We start from the raw sequence: 9,567 nt of genomic DNA on the forward strand, positions 1-9,567 counted from the left end.
CCACTAAGGCCCATCTTGGCCCATTAAACCCCCGGAGGGGGGGGGGGGTTCGGTAACCCCCGGTACTCCGGTAAAATCCCAATTTCACCCGGAACACTTCCGATATCCAAATATAGGCTTCCAATATATCAATCTTTATGTATCGACCATTTCGAGACTCCTCATCATGTCTGTGATCACATCCAGGACTCCGAACGACCTTCGGTACATCAAAACACATAAACTCGTAATATAACCGTCATCAAACTTTAAGCGTGCGGACCCTACGGGTTCAAGAACTATGTAGACATGACTAAGACATGTCTCCGGTCAATAACCAATAGCGGAACCTGGATGCTCATATTGGCTCCCACATATTCTACAAAGATCTTTATCGGTCAAACCGCATAACAACATACGTTGTTCCGTTTGTCATCGGTATGTTACTTGCCCGAGATTCGATCATCAGTATCTCAATACCTAGTTCAATCTCGTTACTGGCAAGTCTCTTTACTCGTTACGTAATACATCATCCCGCAACTAACTCATTAGTTGCAATGCTTGCAAGGCTTATAGTGATGTGCATTACCGAGTGGGCCCAGAGATACCTCTCCGACAATCGGAGTGACAAATCCAAATCTCGAAATATGCCAACCCAACAAGTACCTCCGGAGACACCTGTAGAGCACCTTTATAATCACCCAGTTACGTTGTGATGTTTGGTAGCACACAAAGTGTTCCTCCGGTAAACGGAGTTGCATAATCTGATAGTCATAGGAACATGTATAAGTCATGAAGAAAGCAATAGCAGAATACTAAACGATCGAGTGCTAAGCTAATGGAATGGGTCAAGTCAATCACATCATTCTCCTAATTATGTGATCCCATTAATCAAATGACAACTCATGTCAATGGCTAGGAAACATAACCATCTTTGATCAACGAGCTAGTCAAGTAGAGGCATATTATTCACACAAGTATTATGTTTTCGGTTAATACAATTCTAGCATGAATAATAAACATTTATCATGATATAAGGAAATAAATAATAACTTTATTATTGCCTCTAGGGCATATTTCCTTCAGTCTCCCACTCTCACTAGAGTCAATAATCTGGATTACAAAGTAATGATTCTAACACCCATGGAGCCTTCGTGCTGATCATGTTTTGCTCGTGGAAGAGGCTTAGTCAACGGGTCTGCAACATTCAGATCCGTATGTATCTTGTAAATTTCTATGTCTCCCACCTGGACTTGATCCCGGATGGAGTTGAAGCATCTCTTGATGTGCTTGGTTCTCTTGTGAAATTTGGATTCCTTTGCCAAGGCAATTGCACTAGTATTGTCACAAAAGATTTTCAGTGGACCCGATGCACTAGGTATGACACCTAGATCGGATATGAACTCCTTCATCCAGACTCCTTCATTTGCTGCTTCCGAAGCAGCTATGTACTCCGCTTCACACGTAGATCCCGCCATAACGCTTTGTTTAGAACTGCACCAACTTACAGCTCCACCGTTCAATGTAAATACGTATCTGGTTTGCGATCTAGAATCGTCCGGATCAGCGTCAAAGCTTGCATTGACATAACCATTTACGACTAGCTCTTTGTCACCTCCATAAACGAGAAACATATCCTTAGTCCTTTTCAGGTATTTCAGGATGTTCTTGACCGATGTCCAGTGATCCACTCCTGGATTTTGGTACCTCCCTGCTAAACTTATAGCAAGGCACACATCAGCTCTGGTACACAACATTGCATACATGATAGAGTTTATGGCTGAAGCATAGGGAACATCTTTCATCTTCTCTCTATCTTCTGCAGTGGTCGGGCATTCAGTCTTACTCAACTTCACACCTTGTAACACAGGCAAGAACCCTTTCTTTGCTCTATCCACAAATTCTATATCATTTCCAATCAGCAATATGTCATCCACATATAATATCAGAAATGCTACAGAGCTCCCACTCACTTTCTTGTAAATACAGGCTTCTCCAAACGTCTGTATGAAACCGTATGCTTTGATCACACTATCAAAGCATTTATTCCAACTCCGAGAGGCTTGCACCAGTCCATAAATGGATCGCTGGAGCTTGCACACTTTGTTAGCTCCCTTTGGATCGACAAAACCTTCCGGTTGCGTCATATACAACTCTTCTTCCAGAAATCCAATCAGGAATGCAGTTTTGACATCCATTTGCCAAATTTCATAATCATAAAATGCGGCAATTGCTAACATGATTCGGACAGACTTAAGCATCGCTACGGGTGAGAAAGTCTCATCATAGTCAATCCCTTGAACTTGTCGAAAACCTTTTGCAACAAGTCGAGCTTTATAGACAGTAACATTACCATCAGCGTCAGTCTTCTTCTTGAAGATCCATTTATTCTCAATGGCTTACCGATCAACGGGCAAGTCAACCAAAGTCCACACTTTGTTCTCATACATGGATCCCATCTCAGATTTCATGGCCTCAAGCCATTTTGCGGAACCTGGGCTCACCATCGCTTCTTCATAGTTCATAGGTTCGTCATGGTCTAGTAACATAACTTCCAGAACAGGATTACCGTACCACTCTGGTGCGGATCTTACTCTGGTTGACCTACGAGGTTCATTAACAACTTGATCTGAAGTTTCATGATCATCATCATTAACTTCCTCACAAATTGGTGTAGGTGTCACAGGAACCGGTTTCTGTGATGAACTACTTTCCAATAAGGGAGCATGTACAGTTACCTCATCAAGTTCTACTTTCCTCCCACTCACTTCTTTCGAGAGAAACTCCTTCTCTAGAAAGGATCCAAATTTAGCAACAAAAGTCTTGCCTTCAGATCTGTGATAGAAGGTGTACCCAACAGTTTCCTTTGGGTATCCTATGAAGACACATTTCTCTGATTTGGGTTCAAGCTTATCAGGTTGAGGGTTTTTCACATAAGCATCGCAGCCCCAAACTTTAAGAAATGACAACTTTGGTTTCTTGCCAAACCATAGTTCATAAGGCGTCGTCTCAACGGATTTTGATGGTGCCCTATTTAACATGAATGCAGCCGTCTCTAAAGCATAACCCCAAAAACATAGCGGTAAATCAGTTAGTCTGGACCTAAGCCTGAGACTGAGTGCTTCTACTGCAAACAAACTGGTCACTGGAAGCGGAACTATCGAGATTCAACAAAAATAGACCACTCTTCCAGTGACCGCATAACAACATATGTTGTTCCCTTTGTCATCGGTATGTTACTTGCCCGAGATTCAATCGTCAGTATCTCAATACCTAGTTCAATCTCGTTACCGGCAAGTCTCTTTACTCGTTCTGTAATACATCATCCCGCAACTAACTCATCAGTTGCAATGCTTGCAAGGCTTATAGTGATGTGCATTACCGAGTGGGTCCAGAGATACCTCTCTGACAATCGGAGTGACAAATCGTAATCTCGAAATACGCCAACCCAACAAGTACCTTCGGAGACACCTGTAGAGCACCTTTATAATCACCGAGTTACGTTGTGACGTTTGGTAGCACACAAAGTGTTCCTCCGGTAAACGGGAGTTGCATAATCTCATAGTCATAGGAACATGTATAAGTCATGAAGAAAGCAATAGCAAAATACTAAACGACCGAGTGCTAAGCTAACGGAATGGGTCAAGTCAATCACATCATTCTCCTAATGATGTGATCCCGTTAATCAAATGACAACTCATGTCAATGGCTAGGAAACATAACCATCTTTGATCAACGAGCTAGTCAAGTAGAGGCATACTAGTGACACTCTGTTTGTCTATGTATTCACACAAGTATTATGTTTCCAGTTAATACAGTTCTAGAAGAATAATAAACATTTATCATGATATAAGGAAATAAATAATAACTTTATTATTGCCTCTAGGGCATATTTCCTTCAAGATATTATTCATGTTTATTATGTTAGGGGCATAAGGGTGAGGCCTTTAGGCATATTAAATGGGCAAGGGCGTGTGGGGGTTATTTCCCCCGTTACAACGCACGAGCCTGTTTCCTAGTCCTTGTCTCAAACAAAATGATGCCAGCGCCAGCCACCAGCGCTCATCCTTGTCTAAAAAACGAGGTTGTTTGTGTGGGATGTGATGAGCTCATCCTAAATCTCCACATGACACGTGAGCTCATCCTTGTATAAAAATAACAAAAACTCATTCGGCATTTGCTACTGTCGTCACTCTGTGCATTTTAAAACCGAACCGAAAAACCATACCGAAAATAAACCGAACCGAACCGATTTTTTTGTTTTTATGGTTTCTGGTTTCGGTATGGTATGAACTTTTCATACCGATTTGAACTTTGGTTTTTATGGTATATACTGAAAAACCGAATGGTTAACCGAATAAACCGAAGTAAAAGATAAATTTATATTTCTTGAGATGAACAACCGTACAAGTTGTCATTTTTCTTGTACATGAGTCAAATTCACTACTAAGCACCAACATTTTTCTTGTAACATTGTCATTTCTCTCTTTTTAAAATGCTAAGCACGTCCATAACCATCAACAGATGAATCAATGCATGCATATATACTTATATATATAGTCATATACTATTTGTGTAAAATAGAATGTGTTTTGAGTCATAAATTTGCAAATTATTATTACGTCATTTTCAAATTCGCGTCAACTTTGGTTTTTATGGTATATACCGAAACCATACCGAAATAATTTGGTATATACCGAAACCGAACCGTATTTTAATTTCATACCGTATTTACCGAAGTATTAATACCGTACATACCGAAAAACTGTATAAACCGAACCATGTAAACCGAATAAACCGAACGCACAGGGCTATACTGTCGTACTAGGATTTGCATGTCTTTGGCATAGCGTACTTGTTGTTGCCACATGCCTCTATCTATCGCACGGACGGAGGTAGAAGATGAACTGAAAGAGACAACAGCGAGTTTTGCCGGCGACGAACGCCGCCACAGGCGCACCAACGCCCTAATCTTTTTTCTTTCAGCTGGCTCAGCTTATACGTACACAGGGAGGGGCTATATAGCACACACACACGCCACACCCCGCTCCTGCCTGCTCGCACATGACGTGCTCCCACGATCCGCATGCAACGCTTGCACCAACGACGCGCTCCTACGCGCCTGGGGTGGTTGGACTCCGCATGCAGCGTCCACGATGCACTCACCGCCGCCACTTGCAACAGATCGCTAACCGCCTAGCTAGCTAGCTCACGCGGCTAACCACTACGCCAAACACACATGCACGCACACGCTACGCACGCCATGACACACTCGTGGTTTATTTCCTAACACTACTTTGATGCTCGACAAGAACAAGAAAGCAACATGCGCCTTGCTTTTTATTCCTTCATACATCAATACTTGATCAGGGGCAAGTCGTACGTTTTAGAGTTTTAACTGGACAAGTGTAAGTCGTACGTATATATGACTAGGACCAAATGATGTCTGCAATCTAATGATCTAATCTATGTACATAGTTCTTACAAAAACAATCTAACCTACATACATGCACCAAATCATGCGACCCCAAAATTATTTGTTTTTCAAAAGTTCGCATCAACTTTGGTTATTTTGGTTATTACCAAAACCGAACCGAAATTTAATGGTTATTACCGAGACCGAACCGAAATTTAATGGTTATTACTGAAACTGAACCGTATCTACGTATAAAACCGTATAAACCAAAGTATAAAAACCGTATAAACCGAACCGAAAAAACCGAACGCACACCCTAAACACTGAGGCCAATATTCATGTGTGTGCTGATGTGTCTTTGTTTTCTTCTTACCAGGCTGCATGAGATTGTTTCGTTCTGATGGGGAACCGCTCGCATGCTTCTGTTCATGGTGTTGGCATGGTAGATCTAAAATTTACTTCGGGAAAGATCGTGCAATTAAAGAATGTGCAACATGTCCCTGCCATCAACAAGAATCTCGTTAGTGGCGCCCTTCTATGTAAAGAAGAGTTTAAGTTAGTATTTGAGTCCAACAAAGTAGTTGTATCTCGGTATGGACTATTTATTGGAAAATGATATGATTGTGGTCTGTTCCGCCTTTCCCTGGAGGATTTATGTAATAAAGTCGTGAACCAAATTCATTCTAATGTGAACGAATCTGAGGTTTGGCATTCACGTCTTTGTCACATAAATTTCAGTTATATGACGCGGCTAGCTAAGATGGATCTAATTCTGAGTTTCACTTTAGCCAAAGGCTTTATGTGTCATGAGTGTGTGCAAGCAAAACAACCTCGTAAGCCTCACAAGCCTGCGAAGGAGAGACACCTGTCATCACTAGAGCTCATACATTCAGATCTCTGTGAGATGAATGGTGTGTTGACTAAAGGTGGAAAGAAATACTTCATGACTTTAATTGATGATTCCACTAGATTCCGTCATGTGTATTTGTTAAATACAAAGGATGAAGCTCTACACTACTTTAAAATCTATAAGGATGAAATTGAGAACCAACTTGAGAAGAAAATAAAACGAGTCCGGTCTGATGATGGTGGAGAGTAGTTTTCTAATGAGTTTGATTTATTTTATGCGGAACATGGTATTATTCATGACAGGACACCTCCCTATTCACCCGAGTGAAATGGGGTTGCCGAATAGAAAAACTGTAATCTAACAGATTTGGTTAACGCCATGTTAGATACCTCGGGTTTATCCAAGGCATGGTGGGGGGCTGTATGGACATCATGTCATGTCCTGAATAAAGTTTTCGCCAAGGATAATGAGACTACTCCCTATGAGCAATGGGAAAAGAAAAGAACTACACTCTCTTACTTGCGCACTTGGGGCTGTTTGGTGAAAGTCAATGTGTCGATCCCCAAAAAGCGATAGCTTGGTCCGTAGATCATGGACTATGTTAATTTGGGCTACGCTAAGAATAGTGTTGGCTATAGATTTCTAGTAGTGAAATCTGAGGTACCTGACCAGAAGGTTGGTACAATTATAGAGTCTAAGGATGCTACATTCTTTGAGGATATTTTTCCCATGAGAGATATGCAAAGCACTTCTAGACTGGAATCTGATGAGACTCCTGAACCTACCATTCTGATGGAATATTATGAACACAAAAGTGATGAAAGTTCATCAGAGGATGACAAGGAAGCTCCTGTTAGGAGTAAGAGACAAAGGACTACAAAGTCTTTTGGTGATGATTTCATTGTGTACCTCGTGGATGATGAAACTCCCACTTCCATTTCAGAAGCTTATGCATCTTCGGCTACTGACTACTGGAAGGATGTGGTCCATGGCGAGATGGATTCCATCTTGGCTAACGGGACATGGGAGATCACTGATCATCCTTATGGTTTCCAACCATTGGGATGTAAGGGGTGTTCAAATGGAAGCTTAGGCCCAATGGTACTGTTGAGAAGTACAAGGCTAGGCTTGTGGCCAAGGTTTATACCCAAAAAGAAGAAGAGGATTTCTTCGATACTCACCTATGGCTAGACTGACAACCATTCAAGTGTTACTCGCATTGGCTGCCTCGCATGGTCTTCTCGTTCATCAGATGGACGTTAAGACGACTTTCCTTAACGGAGAGCTAGACAAGGAAATTTACATGCAACAGCCAGATGGCTTTGTAGTAAATGGTCAGGAAAGAAAGGTGTGCAAGCTAGTGAAATCTTTGTATGGCCTAAAACAAGCGCCTAAGCAATGGCATGAGAAGTTTAATACAACTTTGACATCTACTGGCTTTGTTGTTAATTAAGTTGACAAATGTGTATACTATCGCTATGGTGGGGGCGAAGGAGTTATGCTGTGTCTGTATGTCGATGACATGCTGATATTTGGGACCCACCTCAAAGTAAGTGAGGAGGTCAAGGCCTTTTTATCTCATAACTTTGAGATGAAAGACCTTGTCATGGCTGATGTTATCTTGAACATCAAGCTACTGAGAAATACCGAGGGTGAAATTAGACTTTTGCAATCCCACTATTTTGAGAAGATTTTGAGCCGTTTTGGATATTTGGACTGCAAACCTTCTGCAACACCATATGATCCTAGCGTGCGGATTCAAAAGTTCGAAGGCACGTTGATACGTCTCCAACGTATCTATAATTTTTTATTGTTCCATGCTATTATATTATCAATCTTGGACGTTTTATAATCTTTTTATATCATTTTTTGGTACTAACCTATTGACATAGTGCCAAGTGCCAGTTGCTGTTTTTTAAAGGTTTTTTACATCGCATAATACCAGTACCAAACGGAGTCCAAATGCAATGAAACTTCACGAAGATTTTTTATGAACCAGAAGACACCCAATGGGCCAAGCCTGCGTCTGGGGGTGCTCCGAGGGGAGCACAACCCACCAGGGCGCGCCTGGAGGCCCAGGCACGCCCTAGTGGGTTGTGCCCACCTTGGGTGCTCCCTGGACCGCCTCTTTGCTCTATAAATACCACAATATACTAGAAACCCTAGGGGAGTCGACGAAATATTGATCCAGCCGCCGCAAAGTCCAGAACCACCAGATCCAATCTAGACACCATCACGGAGGGGTTCACCACTTCCATTGGTGCCTCTCCGATGATGCGTGAGTAGTTATTCGTAGATATTCGGGTCTGTAGTTAGTAGCTAGATGGCTTCCTCTCTCTCGTTTGATTCTCAATACAATGGTCTCTTGGAGATCCATATGATGTAACTCTTTTTGCGGTGTGTTTGTTGGGATCCGATGAACTTTGAGTTTATGATCAGATCTATATTTTTATATCCATGAAAGCTATTTGAGTTTCTTTGATCTCTTATATGCATGATTGCTTATAGCCTCGTATTTCTTCTCCAATATTTGGGTACTGTTTGGCCAACTCGATCTATTTATCTTGCAATGGGAAGAGGGGCTTCGTAGTGGGTTCGATCTTACGGTGCTTGATCCCAGTGACAAAAAGGGAACCGACATGTATGTATCGTTGCTACTAAGGATAAAACGATGGGGTCTATCTCTACATAGATAGATCCTATCTACATCATGTCATCGTTCTTATGGCATTACTCCATTTCTCCATGAACTTAATACACTAGATGCATGCTGGTTAGCGATCGATGTGTGGAGTAATAGTAGTAGATGCAGGCAGGAGTCGGTCTACTAATCTTGGACGTGATGCCTATGTAATGATCATTGCCTGGATATCGTCATGATTATTTGAAGTTCTATCAATTGCCCAACAGTAATTTGTTTGCCCACAGTTTGCTATTTTTCTCGAGAGAAGCCACTAGTGAAACCTACGGCCCCCGGGTCTCTTCTTAATATATTTTGCCTTTGCGATCTATTTTCCTTTGCTTTTATTTTCAAATCTATATTTGTAAAAATCCAAAAATACCGTGCTGCAATTTATTATTATTTATTTTATCTCGCGTTCCCACGAGATCTATTTATCCAAACTGCTACAAAAATATTTATCCTTTTACCTATGAGGGATTGACAACCCCTCTTTTACATCAGGTTGCGAGTATTTGTTATTTGTGTGCAGGTGATGTTTATGTTGTGTTGCTTGGTTCTCCTACTGGTTCGATAACCTTGGTCTCGGACGCCTGTAGATAAATTGAGATATTCTCAAGTGGTTTGTTCACTCATGTACCT

The sequence above is a fragment of the Triticum aestivum genome, chromosome 4A, assembly GCF_018294505.1.
Source record: "Triticum aestivum cultivar Chinese Spring chromosome 4A, IWGSC CS RefSeq v2.1, whole genome shotgun sequence".
NCBI classification, from domain to species: Eukaryota; Viridiplantae; Streptophyta; class Magnoliopsida; order Poales; family Poaceae; genus Triticum; species Triticum aestivum.